The sequence below is a fragment of the Ambystoma mexicanum genome, chromosome 1p, assembly GCF_040938575.1.
Source record: "Ambystoma mexicanum isolate Mex_15411 chromosome 1p, UKY_AmexF1_1, whole genome shotgun sequence".
Taxonomy (NCBI): Eukaryota; Metazoa; Chordata; class Amphibia; order Caudata; family Ambystomatidae; genus Ambystoma; species Ambystoma mexicanum.
The window spans coordinates 1,413,196,765-1,413,212,763 of record NC_090921.1 but is presented as its reverse complement, the minus strand read 5'-3'; positions in this window follow the sequence as shown (position 1 = coordinate 1,413,212,763).

The following is a 15,999-nucleotide window of genomic DNA, read 5'->3' as shown; positions in this document are numbered from 1 at the left end:
TCGCCACAGCTACCGGGGGGGGTTCAGAGTCGCCCATCAAGTTGACCCCCTGGGAGGATATCTGCGCCTCCACCATAGGAATGGAGAGCATAGAGGGAGTCGGAGGGATGGAGAAAGGAGTGCCGACATCCGGAGAATCAGGTAGGTTGGCCAAGAGAAACAATGCGAAATCCACAAACCACAAACATGTGCAGTACCATGTGACCCCATAGTGCAATACATACTTTGCCCTGACAGCGCCCTCTAAAAGTCAGAATGAATAAACAAATCAATCAAGATGCCATAAACAACCCCTACATGTGCAGCATGCACCCCCTAACTGCAGGCAGCCAAATGAATGCATCCTCAATCCACACGAAAATGAGACCACCTCCAAGGCCCAGTCCCAAATCAGCCTCATGTACCACCCCAATGCATTTGATACGTTGCCATTCCAAATCCGACAGACCCATAACTAACGCTCGCCCCTCTTTACTCCACCACAGGGTCCGATACCAACAACGAGCTGCAGGACACCCCTACCAGCACGCCTGCAAAGAGGGCCAGGACCAACGTCCCAAGAGCCTCCACCTCAGGTGCAAGGATCAAGACACGGCAGCAGCAGGAATCAAGTGGCAGCACACTGGAGGGGACTGCAACAGGCACCCCAGCAGCCAGCAAGTCCACAACCCCAGCACCACAGGTCCCCCCAAAGAACGTATCTGATGGCACTGCCTCTGGTGGTAGCAGCACCATAGGTGACACAGCTGTCATGCCAGCATGCTCCGACACGGAAAACAGTGCTGGCGACGTAGGTACCATCCATGACCTTTCCCAATCCCCCTGCATGTTCCATCCCCTACACCATGACGAAACCACGCAGGGGCACCCTGAAGACGACGACTGGCCAACCCCCACAAGTCCTGTGCCAAGGCAACATGTGTTGAGCAGCCCCCCTGTCACACCACCGCAAATGTCCATGGCCCAGCAGAGGCAACAGTCCCTCGACCTGCTGATCGAGCAACAGCAGGAAGTGTCCACGCTACTCAAGGACCATGCAAATGAATGCGGGGGTTCCAGGGCAGCCATGGAAACATCCACCGAGACACTCAGGGCACAAATAGAGAAAAGTAGTGAGAGCCTCAGGGGAGAAATGGAGAAAAGCACCGAGAGCCTGAGAGCACAAATGGAGAAAAGCACCGAGAGCCTGAGAGCACAAATGGAGAAAAGCACCGAGAGCCTGAGAGCACAAATGGAGAAAAGCACCGAGAGCCTGAGGGGGGAACTGCATGCGACGTCCAAAGACGTCTGTGCTGAACTTGCTGCTGTGCGCCGTGTGCTCTCGGAGCTCTCACAAACCCTCAGAGACATGCATGGACGCGAGCAGGCAGAGACATCATCCGTGGCAAGTTCCGTCCAGGGCAGCCCCCAACGCAGATCTGGCAGGAACCTGCGCTCCACGGGCAGGGGTGCCCCTGATACCCGTAGAGGGGGCTTGCAATAGCGTCCAACCACGGACAGCATGCATATTTGGACACTGGTGTTGGGGGGGGAGGTAGTAGGGTGGAGGGGGTGTGTTGGGCTTCACTGGGTGGCGGGTCCATAGGGTGTATAAATCAAATCACATTAACAATACAGCACCTCATTATCATCCAATGACATGTGTGGACATTGATATTTGCGTACGAGGCCTTCATAGGCGTACAGTCCACAATGTGCCTGTACTACACACACACAGTGCCACAGGTCCCCTTTCCGTGTAATAGGCACCATGCGTGGTTGCTAGAAGCATGCATCTATGATGCTCTGTCGGATTGCACGTGCATCCTGTGCCTCATGGACTCCTTGAGGTGCCTCCACATCCCCACCCTCATCATCATCATCATCTTCAGGTGCATGCAGTACAGCGTCAGGGGGCATGGGCACATTCCTACGTATGCACATGTTGTGCAGCATGACACATGCCATGACCATCTTAGAAACCTTCTCATGGCTGTACATGAGTGCCCCGCCAGACCTGCTGAGGCTGCGGAAACGAGCCTTCAGTAGGCCGAATGCCTGTTCAATGACCACACGGGTACGTGAGTGGGCATGGTTGTAGTCCTCCTCATGCTCGTTCTGTGGGTTCCGGATTGGTGTAAGGAGCCATCTCTTCAGTGGATACCCGGCATCACCTGTATGAGACGAATAAAGGGTGTCAGTGGAATGATAGTGCTAAGTAGCCCCCCCCCCCTCCTGCAAGGTCATTGACGCATCAAATGGGCCACGATGTCATGCATGGAATGAGACTCACCGAGTAGCCAGGATCTGTGCCCTGCGTGTCGCTCCATGTAGCGTGGTATTCTTGTGTTCCTCAGGACCATAGAATCATGGGTAGATCCTGGAAATCTGGCACAACAATGCGTAAATATCTTGTTGGAGTCACACACCATTTGCACATTGATTGAATGAAATTGTTTCCGGTTGCGGTACTGGACCTCCATGGCATGTGGGACAACCAATTCAACATGGGTGCAGTCGATGGCACCAATGCAACCCGGGATGCCGCCAAGTGCATGGAATCCCACTTTTGCGTTGGTAATCTCCTGGTACGTGCGTGGTAGTGTGATGTGGTCGTCGGCGTGCTTCAGGAGGGCATCGTGCACTTGGAAGAGTGTCCGTGAGAACAGTGGCTGTGAAATGCCATGCAACTGTCCCACTGTGTGCTGGTAGGTGCCTGTGGCCAGGAAGTGGAGTGCAGACACCACCTTCAGTAGGGGTGGGATGGCGGTTGGGCTATCTATCATGCTCACGAGGTCAGCATGTGTCATGTCCACAATGGCGATTATGGTGTCCCGGTCCAAACGGTAGAGGGTGTGGATCTGCTCAGCAGTGAGGTTGAACGGATCGGCTCGGAGGCGTGGGATTGCGGGCCGCCTGCGTGGTGGTAGTGGCAGTGCTTGTGGGCCTTGCTGACCCTGCCTTGCCCTCCTCCTCCTCCTTCTCCTCCGTCTCCCCTGTGTGCCCGGTTGTTGTACCTGTTGTTGTTCGTCGTCTTCTTGTAGTTGTAGCACTTGCAGTGCTATCTGGTCCCCCAGGCCCAACATCGCTAGTCCTGCCGGTAGCATTTTGGAGTGGGAGTGGTTGTGGGAGGGGTTTGGGTCTGCTATATATGTGCTGTCGGCCTGTATGGCCTCCACCTGTGCTGATTGAATGAATCTGTGGCAGATGCAATCCCTTCTGGCCGAGCACGTCCCGCACGTAAGGCTGCATTTGGCCGCATGGCATCTTGGGATTGGAATCATGTATCAAATCCCGATGGCAGTGTGATGTACTTTGACTGATTTTCATGCTATGCTCCCATTGTTACACATGCTATGATTGCAGCCGCTTACATACCTGTGAAGAGTCAGTGGTATGTAGGGCTCGATCGATGGCCGACCCTCATGCAGCACAGTAACGTACTTCACCGACGGGCGTGGCGTCCCATTTGTGATTGCAGCCAGTTAGCATTATGACACACAGCCGCACTACATTGATGTAATTGTGAATGCAAGCGTTCACAGAAGCCTTTTCGACGTAATGTTGCAAGTGAGGAATTCGAAGGCCAGCATTTTTGGTTTTGAAGTAGCGGCGAGGATACGCCCACAGGTCTGGCTGGAAATGTAACGTTCTATTGTAGAATGTCCTTGGGACATGGCCCATAACGAGCAAGCAATGAATGATATGAATTGAATGGGATGCGCAATAGCGTAGTGGACGATAAGGCAGGACGTTCCCAAATCCATCTTGCTTCACAACACTACAGATCCGGCCAGGAGCACAGTGGTTTTTGCAGACTGCATTACGCACAGACGCGATGGAAGTTTCACATATTATGTGAGTGAATATTCATGCGTTTTCATTGCGGGATGAGGGAATGATGAATGGATGCATGGACAGATGATTCCGTTTAGGGTCTGCCATGTACATGGGTTTTTTGAATCACTCCCCTTCCCCTGCGCTATGTGATGCAAGGCTGCCATAGTGGGACTTACGTCTATCTGCCCTTGTCGGATCCTCCCTGTCTCGACGCGCCTTCATACACTTGTGTCTAGGCACGTTACTAATCCCATGTCATGGGTTCTATCTTGACGGACGCATGCACAGTAACCGACGTTGCCAATGGTGTATTTACCTCGATTGATTTCGTTATGAATCGATACTGATTTAGGGGTCTGTATATTCCTTTGGAGTGGGCTAGCATGCATATGGGTGTGGATTTGGTGTGTTGAATGAAGATTGTAATGCATCATGAGTCCCGTAATGCAATCGGTTAATTTGTGTTTCTTTTGGGTGACAGGTATCTCCTGCCCTATTGCAGATGCCATCTCTACGCCACTCCTCCAGATGGTTTTTACTCTCGACTCCTGCAGCTTCGGGTGAATCAGTGGAGCACCATTTCGATCTTATGGGACGATCGCCAATGGGCCACATGCCCTTACGCTGTACTGGTGGCTAGGTGCAACATTTCGGCCTTTCAGCTCGACTAGTGCCTGCCTCATGGGACGGACCTGCGGTTCTTGCCGCTTCCATGTTGCCTTTTGGAACGTTGATGTAGGCCCTGTGTGCCATGATGGTACAGGGCGTCACACAAGTGGAAGCTGGTCAATTATTGCAGATGCAGCCCTCGGTGATGATGGTTGTTTTGGTGTTATTTTGCAAATTGCTGTGGGGCCTTTGTCATTTGGATGTGCATTTAAATTGTATTCCGATATTTGTCGTGTTGCGTTGTTCTTTGCAGGTGATGTGGCGATTTTCGATTTGTGGCGGTATGTATTGCGAGATGATCTGCATTGTGTTCCGCCTTCTGAGTTGAGTTGTGTGGTACAGTACTGGCCGCGTTTGCCTACGTAGCACAGTATGGTCACGGATAGGGGCTGCCATTGTGACTGTTTACATGATGTGCTGTTCAGGGGCGGGGGATTGGCTTTTGGCCGACTGGTGCCTGTCAGCCAGGTCGATTGGTGGAATGATGGGATGTTCAGAATGTGGCTGGTCACAGGTGACTGTGTTTGCGTGCGTTTGTTGGAGGGGGACTGGGGTCATGTCCATTGGAATAGCTTCTGTATTGATGCCATCTGTGCCCTGCAGCTCCCATCGGCCCCTCTTGGGATGAGCCTGGCTGCTCAGTCACTCTGCCAACTTGTGTGGTACATGCTTCTGCTGATGGTTGGTTTGTTTACTGGCAAGAGTACAGGGCTGGTGCAATCCCCCTCAGGATGCTGTTTTGGATGTTGCCTTGCGCTGGTGGCAAGCGATGGGGGACTACTGTTGTTTTGTGTCATGTGTTCTTGATTTTCATTTTGATGTATTGTACCTTCACATGCCTGTGCTGCATCAGTACGGCTATGGTGACATGCCGTACATGGATGCCCACTCACGGGGCGCTTTGAGCCCCTGCATGCATTTCTACGTTGGCATGCATGGGTGAATTGTAGATTTCACTGGTTGCATAGTGTGAGTACATTGCGCCTGCCAGGAGTTGTGCAATGTGGCCAGGGAGTGGAGTACAGGCACTCAGTGGGCCATTTACGGTTGGTTCACGATGCCGTATTTCTCGCCATGGCGGAATGGTACTTTACGACGTGCTTGATGGCGTTCAGTACATGTCCGCTAGGGTCAGAATTCGCGTACCGTTGCGCCATGGCGGTGATTCCGGTTTTGCAAGGCGCGCGTACTTGGTGCAGTTAGCGTTGCCGTTCACTGCGGTGTCGCTAATGGCATCGTACTTTACGGTGACGGGTCATAATCGCAACGAGCGGTGTTCGATGGCGGTATTGCATTTCCGCCATCATTTTTCCATTTCCGCCAGGGTCGTAATGAGGCCCACGTGTGTCAGTATGAACAATCTACAGAAGTCTTCGCTGTACTAAAATCACAATTCAACAATGAGCGGTGTAGCATTTTCCAAGAAATAACAAAACAAATTGAACATGGTCGGCAACATGAAAATAAAAACTGTAACTGCCAAAACTACAAACCTATAGTGCTATACATCAGTGGTCAAGCTGGTTCAGGCAAAACATTCTTAATCAAAATCATCAGCAAGTTCCTCCAACAATTGACAAACAACAAATTGTCAGCTGTTGGAACTGCCCTAACAGGTTTAGCTGCCTACAACATAGGCAGTGACACTTTACACCGATTACTACTCCTTCCCATAGAACACCAAAACAAATTAGACAGTTACAAACTTTCTATAGAAGCTGCAATGGAACTACGCAGAGTTTTCAAACAAATGAAAATGCTACTAATAGATGAGGTGAGCATGGTCTCAAACCTAATGTTGGTTTTGATTCACCTCAGATTACAAGAGGTCCTCAAAGCAGACTATGAAGAGCTCTTTGGAGGAAAACACATTATTGTTTTCGGAGATCTTCTTCAATTAACACCAGTGAAAGCTGAACCTATATTTTTAAAACCTTAGGGCACAAACTGTGCTGTAAAACTCTTGGCAGCATAGGAAATGTCAACCTTTGGCAACATTTCCAATATAGAGAATTAACTGAAAACATGCACCGGTCTGCAGACCTCACAAACACCAACATTTTAAAAAGTATCGGAGTTGGTGTACTATCTAAAGAAGCACAATCAATATTAAGAACAGGCACATCCATGATATGATATGATATGGCATTTGTAACACGCCTATACACAAGTGTTTCAATCCAATGCACTCTATGGCCATAACTCATATTCCACTGATGTCATGGAACAATTAGCAGACAAAAATGTCAATTGTATGTCCTTGAAGGCAACTCTTGCAAGCTGTTCAAAATTCAATGAAACAATGTTGAAAAAAGAAATGCAACCAATAATTGACTTTGCTCTACAGACAAACTGGATGTACATGGTTTGACACTACCCATGTGCCAAAAAGCCACAACAAGACTAAAGACCTTAGAAAATTCTATCTCCAACACAGCTGGTTTGGAGAAAATATTAAAAATATCTTTAAACTGTAGAGTAATGCTTAAACGTAACCTAGACGTGGAGCAAGGACTAGTTAATGGAGCAGTTGGTACAGTTGTTGGCTTTCAAACATACCCACGTGACAACATTCAGTTCGTCAATATTCTCTTTGACAAACTATCAGAAGGTAAAAAGATAGGATGCTCAAGAGCCCTATTCCTTCTTTTCAAAGACATGTATGTACGCAGAGAACAATTTTCTCTAACTCTTGCATACGCAGTCACCATTCATAAATCACAATGGGCCTCATTACGACCCTGGCGGAAATCGAAAAACGATGGCGGAAATGCAATACCGCCATCGAATAGCGCTCGGTGCGATTATGACCCGTCACCGCAAAGTACGATGCCATTAGCGACACCGTAGTGAACGCCAACGCTAACTGCACCAAGTACGCGCGCGCGCGCCATGCCAAACCGTAATTACCACCATGGCGCAACGGTACGCGAATTCTGACCCTAGCGGACATGCACCTAACGCCATCAAGCACGGCGGAAAGTACCATTCCGCCATGGTGAGAAGTACGGCATCGCGAACCAACCGTAAACGGCCCCACTGAGTGCCTGTACACCGCTCCCTGGCCACATTGTACAACTCCCCGTAGATGCAATGAAGTCACACAATGCAACCAGTGAAATGTACTAGTCATCCATGCCTGCCAACGAACAAATGAATCTCAAGAGGGGCCAATGGGAGCTGCAGGGAACAGATGGCACGAATACAGAAGCTATCCCAATGGACATGACCTCAGTCTCCCACCAAGAAACGCACGCAAACACAGGCACCTGTGACCAGCAACATTCCGAAAATCACATCATTCCACCAATCCACCTGGCTGACCGGCATCTGTTACACAAAAGCTAATCCCCCGCCCCTGAGCATGACATCATTAAAACAGTCATATTGGCAGCCCTTATCCCTGACCTCACTGGGCTTCGTAGGCAAACGCGCCCAGCACAGTACCACGCAACTATACTCCGAAGCTGGAACCCAATGCAGATCTCCTCACAATACATCGCTCCCCAAATAGGAATATGCCACATCACTTGCAAAGAAGAACGCTACACGGTCCATATCAGAATAGAAATTTAACAAATTCACCAAGCCCATACAGCCATTAGGCCATGAACTCCAAAACACATTTCACCATTGTGGGCTGCATCCGCAATAAATGACCAGCTACTTCTTGTGTGACGCCCTGTTCCTTCATGGTACACAGGGGCTACATTCTCGTACGAAAAGGCAACATGGAAGCGCCTAGAACCGCAGGGCCGTCCCAATAGGGAGGCACTAGTCCAGCTGAAAGTCCGAAATGTTGCTCCTAGCCACTAGTACTGCGTAAGGGCATGTGGCCCATTGGCGATCGTCCCATAAGATCGTAATGCTGCTCCACTGATTAACACGAAGCAGCAGGTGTCGGGAGTAAAATCCATCTGCAGGAGTGGCATACAGATGGCAGTGGCAAAAGGGGAGGAGATACCTGTCAACCAAATGAAATGAAAAAGAATAGTATGGCCATCAGAACTACATTTGAATTACTCACTTCAATGATCACACCAAATCCACAGCCATATGCATGCTAGCCCACTCCAAAGGATCATCACCACCCAAAAACCACTTGCGAATCATAACTATCTATATCGAGGTGAAAACACCATCACAAACGAGTGTACCTGTGCATGCGTCTGTAAAAACAGAATCCATCAGATGGGATTGGTAACGTGCATAGACACAAGTGTCTGAAGGCGCGTCGAGACAGGGAGGGCTCAACAAGGCCAGATAGTCGATGGTCCCACTATGGCAGCCCTGCATCACATAGCGCAGGGGAGGCGGACAGATTCCAAGAAGCCCTGTACATGGCAAACTCTGTATCAAATCATCTGTCCATGCATCCATTCATCATTCCCTCATCCCGTAATGAAAACGCCTGTTTCCATACTCACATAACATGTGAAATTTCCATTGAGTCTGTGCGTTATGCAGCCTGCAAAATCCACTGTGCCCCAGCCCGTAATTCCAGTGTTGTGAAGTAACATGTATTTGGGAACGTCCGGCCTCATCGTCCACTTCGCCATTGCGCATCCCAAACTATTCATATCAATCATTGCATCCTTGCCATGGCCCCTGTCCCAAGGACATTGAACAATAGAACGTTATATTTGCAGTCAGACCTGTGGGCATCTCCTCGCCGCTAGCTGAAAACCGAAAGCGCCGCCCTTCGAATTCCTCATTTGCAACATCACGTCGAAAAGGCATCTGTGGCCGCTTGAAATCACAAATTAATCCATCTAGTGCGGCTGTGTGTGAAAATGGCAACTGCCTTCACTCACAAATGGGACGCCCCGCCCGTCGTTGAACCTCGGTACAGTGATGCATGAGGGTCCACCGTTACTCGAGTACTACGTTCCACTGACCCTTCACAAGTCTGTTCGCGACTGCAAATATAGTATGTGAAACAATGGGACCATAGCCGAATGAACATATCAACCAATGTTACACTGCCATCGGGTACAAATACATGATTGCAATAGCAAGATGCCATTCGTCGAATTGCAGCGCTGTGTGCGGGACGTGCTCGCCCAAAGGGGAGAGCAGCTTGCACAGGTGGAATGAATCACCACAGGTGGAGGCCATACAGCCTGAAAACACATAAATTGCACACCCAGTCTCCTCCCACAACCACACCCACTCCGAAATGCTACCGGCAGGACTAGCTATGTTGGCCCTGGGGGACCTGATAGCACTGCAAGTACTCCAACTTCAAGAAGAAGACGAACACCAACTACAACCGGCCGCACGGAGGAGACGCAGGAGGAGGAGGAGGGCAAGGCAGGGCCAGCAAGGGCTGCCAGCACAGCCACTACCACCACGCAGGCAGCCCGCAATCCCACGCCTCCGAGCACATCCGTTCAACCTCACTGATGAGCAGATCCACACCCTCTACCGTTTGGACCGGGACACCATAACCGCCATTGTGGACATGACACAGGCTGACCTTGTCAGCATGATAGATAGCCCAACCGCCATCCCACCCCTACTGAAGGTGGTGTCTGTACTCCACTTCCTGGCCACAGGCACCTACCAGCACACAGTCGGACAGTTGCATGGCATTTCACAGCCACTGTTCTCACGGACACTATTGCAAGTGCTCGATGCCCTCCTGCAGCACGCAGACGACTACATCTCTCTACCACGCTCGGAGCAGGAAATTACCAACACAAAAGTGGGATTCCATGCACTTGCCGGCATACCGGGTTGCATTGGTGCCATCGACTGCACCCATGTGGAATTGGTCGTCCCACATGCCATGGAGGCCCAGTACCGCAACCGGAAACAATTTCATTCTCTGAATGTACAAATGGTGTGTGACTCCAACAGGATCATTATACATTGTTGTGCCCGATTCCCTGGATCAACCCATGATTCTATGGTCTTGAGGAACTCTACAATACCACGCTACATGGAGCGACACGCAGGGAACAGATCCTGGCTACTCGGTGAGTCTCATTTCATGCATGATGATGTGGGGTATGTGATGCGGCAATGACCTGGCAGGAAGGGGGGGGTGCGTACGTAGCAATGGCATTCCACATAATTCGTTTATCGTCCACATACAGGTGATGCCGGATATCCACTGAAGAGATGGCTCCTCACACCAGTCCGGAACCCACGGGACCAGCATGAGGAGGACTACAACCATGCCCACTCACGTACCCGTGTAGTCATAGAACAGGCATTCGGCCTACTGAAGACTCGTTTCCGGTGCCTCAGCAGGTCTGGCGGGGCACTCCTGTACCGCCATGTGAAGGTTGCGAAGATGGTGATGGCATGTGTCATGCTACACAACATGTGCGTACGTAGAAATGTGCCCATGCCCCCTGACGCAGAACTGCAAGCACCTGAAGATGGTCATGATGAGGGTGGGGATGTGGCAGCACCTCAAGGAGTCTGCGAGGCACAGGAGGGCCGTGACATTCGTCAGCATCTCATAGATGCATGCTTCTAGCACTCACGCCTGGTGGCTGATACATGGACACGGGACTCGTGGCACTGTGTGTGTCTGGTACATGCACAATATGGACTGTACGCCTATAATGGCCTCGTACACAAAGATCAATGTCCACACATCTCATTGGTTGATCGTGCATTGTTAATGGCATATGTGATATCATGTTAAACACCCTATCGACCCGCCACCCAAGTGAGCCCAACACCCCCCTCCAACCTCCTACCTCCCCCCCGAACACCAGTGTCCAAAGATGCTCATTGTCAGTGGGCAGTCGCTATTGCAAGCCCCCTCTGCGGGTATCAGGGGCACCCCTGCCTGTGGAGCGCAGGTTCCTCCCAGATCTACGTTGGGGGCTGCCCTGGACGGAACTTGCAACGGATGATGTCTCTGCCTGCTCACGTCCATGCATGTCCCTAAGGGTTTGTGAGAGCTCAGTGAGCACACGGCGCACTGCGGCAAGTTCGGCACATACGTCTTTGGACGTCGCATGCAGTTCCCCCCCTCAGGCTCTCGGTGCTTCTCTCCATTTGTACTCTCAGGCTCTCGGTGCTACTCTCCATTTGGACTCTCAGGCACTCGGTGCTACTCTCCATTTGTGCCCTTAGTGTCTCTGTACTTCTCTCCATTTCTGCCCTAAGTGTCTCAGTTGATGTTTCTATGTCTGCCTTAGTGCCCCCACATTCATCGGCATGGTCCTTGAGGAGCGTGGCCAGTTGCTGCTGTTGCACGATTAACTGGTCGAGGGACTGTTGCCTCTGCTGGGCCATGGCCATTTGCGGTGGTGTCACAGAGTGGCTGTTTGCCTCATGTTGCCCTGCCAAAGGGCTTGTGGGGGATGGCCAGTCGTCGTCTTGTGGGTGCCCCTGCGTGGTATCCTCATGGTGTACGGGATGGAACAGACAGGGGGATTGGGACAGGTCATGGATGGATCTGACTTCGACATCCCCGTTTTCTGTGTCGGAGCATGCTGCCATTAATGCAGTGTCACCTATGGTGCTGCTGCCACCAGAAGCAGTGCCTACTGTGGCATCCATTGGGGGGACCTGTGGTGGTGGTGGTGTGGGCAGGCTGGCTGCTGGGGTGCCTGTTGGAGTTCCCTCCTCTGTGCTGCCACTTGATTTGTGCTGCTGCCGTGTCTTGATGCGTGCAGCTGAGGTGGAGGGTCTTTGGCCGTTGGTCTTGGCCCTCTTTGCAGGTGTGCTGGTAGGGGTGTCCTGGAGCTCGTCGTTTGGATCGGACCCTGTGGTGGAGTAAAGGAGGGCGAGCGTTATTAATGGGTCTGTGGGAATTGGAATGGCAATGTATCACATGCATTGGGGTGGTACCTGAGGGTGATTTGGGTCGGGGCCTTGGAGGTGGTTTCATTTGTGTGTGGAGTGAGGGTGCAGTTGTTTGGCAGCCTGCAGTTAGGGTGTGCCTGCTGCACGTGTAGAGGGTGTTTTTAGGATTTTTAATTATTTATGTATTTGATGTGAGTTTTGAAGTGTGCTATCAGGCCTATGTATGTGGACGTTCTCCTGGACATGTGTTACTGTTGCACTATGTGGGCACGTGGTACTTCACATGATTGGACATTGTGGTTTTGGCATTGTTTTATTTGGGCCACCTACCTGATTCTTCGGATGTCTGCACTCCTTTCTCCATCCCTCCGACTCCCTCTATGCTCTCCATTCCTATGGTGGAGGCACAGATTTCTTCCCAGGGGGTCAACTTGATGGGTGATTCCGATCCTCCCCCGGTGGCTGTGGCAATGTTGCGGTTGGCAGAAAGTATGCTACGGACGCGTATCCGCAGGTCGTCCCATCGCTTTCTGCATTGCTGTGGGTTGCGGGGTGCGGTCCCCACCGCACTTACCCGCTGTGCCACCAGGGCCCATATGGCCTTCTTGTTCGCAAGTGCCGTCCTGGTCATTTGCGTGGAGAAGACGACGGCAGCATTCTCCTGGAGGGTCTCTGTGAGTACGGTGAGTTCCTCACGGGAGAAGTGGACCTGCCGCTTGCGGTCGCACGCTTTCTTCGCTACTTTTCCCATTTTTCTTGGTTTCACTAGGGTGGATGACGGGTTGGGATGTGTCTCAGGGTAGTATTTTTAATGGTTGTGTGGATTTTGTGGTTTTATAGGTGTACAGCGTGATGTTTCCCGTTCCGGGACCATGCTTTTACTTCCGTTTCCGTATATTTACGGTCACCGTACTTTCCGGTTGGCGCTCACTGCGGTGTCCGCTAAGATGGGTGGCGGTATTGCACCTAGGGCGCCGTACGGCGGCGGTGTGGGCCGTTTTGGGGTCATTTCCGCCAACGCGGACTTTGCACTTCCGCCATGGCGTGGTGCTCGTGCCCGATGGGTCGGAATGAGCCGCACTTTGCTCCATCGTGCAATGGCGGAAACGCTATTTACGCTGTGGCGGTCCGGTCAGTCACTTTCCGCCAGGGTCGTAATGAGGGCCAATGTGTTAAACTAGACAAACCATGTATAGACATTGGTAACACAGTCTTTAAAGAAGGCATGAGCTACGTAGCACTATCACCTTACGTACACTTGACGGTCTATTTCTAATCAACTTTGATGCAAATAAAGTAAACTCTGATATTCCTTGCATTTTAGAATACAATAGACCGCATTCACTCTACACCCCCATCTAAAAACCTATCCTGTTCCGCAAAAAGTAAAACATTGTAAAAGAAAATTACTTCAGACTTAAACGATACAAGATCTTACTGCAATTCCTCCAAAGAAAGTAAAAGAAGCTATTACTTCATCAAGTACCACATCCAAAGAAGAATCTACTGCTCAACGTAACTCAACTACTTCTTCAAAGAAGCAACACACACTCCAAACAAATGACTTTGACATAGAACTGTCAGGTCCATTCAAATTTTCAAATACAAATGGTGTAAATTGCTACGCAAATGTAGCAATAAATATTCTATTCCAATTGCCACCAATTATTGACAACATTTACTTACATAGTACGGACCAATTGTGTTTGAAAATCTTAGTCCTTCATAGGAATGCAACCAACAATCCTGACAACACTTACAGGGGGTAATTCATAGAATTCAGCGCACAAGTGGCGCACGCGGCTGGCGCACAGTGTGCGCGTGCGAATCCCTGCGCCAGCCGCGTGCGCTAAAATCCATTTCCGCGCACAGCGTATTCATGGATTCCAGCCACCAAAACCAGTGGTGGCGCACAGTGGCGCAGCGACCCTGCAGCAGCGCCAGTTACGCCCCCAAGAACGCCTCTCGCGCAGGGAAAAGCCATCAATATACCCAATCCAGCGCAAAGGGCTGCGCTAACCCTGTACCAGCACGGCAAGCGGGCTACGTGTATCACTGGGGTGCGCGGGAAGTATCTCACGCGATTGGCCCCGTGCGAGCAGGGTATGCGTATTTCAGGGGTGCGTGGGAAGTTCCACACGCGATTTCCGCAGGGTACGCGTATCTCAGGGGTGCGCGGGAAGTGCCACACACGATTTCAGCAGAGTACGTGTATTTCAGGGGTGCGCGGGAATTTCCACACGCGATTTCATCATGGTACGTGTATTTTGGGGTGCGGGGGAAGGTTCACACGCAACATCAGCAAGGCACGTGTATTTCAGGGGTGCGCGGGAAGTTCCACACGTGATCTCATCAGGGTACGTGTATTTCGTGGTGCGGGGGAAGTTTCACACGCGACATCAGCAGGGTACGTCTATTCCAGGGGTGCGCGGGAAGTTCCACACGCGATTCCATCAGGGTACGTGTATTCCAGGGGTGCGTGGGAAGTTCCACACGCGATTGGGCCCGTGAGAGGAGGGTACGCGCATTTCAGGGGTGCGCGGGAAGTTCCACACGCAATTCCATCAGGGTACGTGTATTACAGGGGTGCGCGGGGAGCACCACACGTGAATTGCACGTGTCGGTCTTCCCAGGTGTTCCCTCTACACCCTCCACGGCCCCTGCAGGTGGCTCACACCACAGGGGACTACCCTGCACATGTCCTGCAGGCACACCATCCACCATGGCCATGACCCCCAGCCAACCCACATGTCAACTTGCACTACTGCCCACCAACGCATGTCCCCCTGCACCCCCAGCCACCAGGAGCACCCTCCACCAGGCCCCCACCCATGTCTCCCACCACCCCCAACCCCCAGCCACCAGGGGCAGCCTCCACCAGGCCCCCACCCATGTCTCCCACCACCCCCACCCCCCCAGCAGTGCAGGGGCAGCCTCCACCAGGCCCCCACCCAAGTCTCCCAGCACCCCCACCCCCCAGCCACCAGGGGCAGCCTCCACCAGGCCCCCACCCATGTCTCCCACCACCCGCACCCCCCAGCCACCAGGGGCAGCCTCCACCAGGCCCCCACCCATGTCTCCCACCCACCCCCCACCCCCCAGCAGTGCAGGGGCAGCCTCCACCAAGGCCCCCACCCGTGTCTCCCAGCACCCCCGACCCCCAGCCACCAGGGGCAACCTCCACCAGGCCCCCACCCATGTCTCCCACCACCCCCACCCCCCAGCCACCCGGGGCAGCCTCCACCAGGCCCCCACCCATGTCTCCCACCACCCACACCCCCCAGCAGTGCAGGGGCAGCCTCCACCAGACCCCCACCCATGTCTCCCAGCACCCCCATCCCCCAGCTGTGCAGGGGCACCCACCACTAGGCCCCCACCCATGTCTCCCACCACCAACACCCCCCAGCAGTGCAGGGGCAGCCTCCACCAGGCCCCCACCCATGTCTCCCACCACCCCCACCCCCCAGCCACCCGGGGCAGCCTCCACCAGGCCCCCACCCATGTCTCCCACCACCCACACCCCCCAGCAGTGCAGGGGCAGCCTCCACCAGGCCCCCACCCATGTCTCCCACCACCCCCACCCCCCAGCCACCCGGGACAGCCTCCACCAGGCCCCCACCCATGTCTCCCACCACCCACACCCCCCAGCAGTGCAGGGACAGCCTCCACCAGGCCCCCACCCATGTCTCTGACCACCCCCACCGCCCAGCACTGTGGGGCACCTGCCAGCAGGCCCCC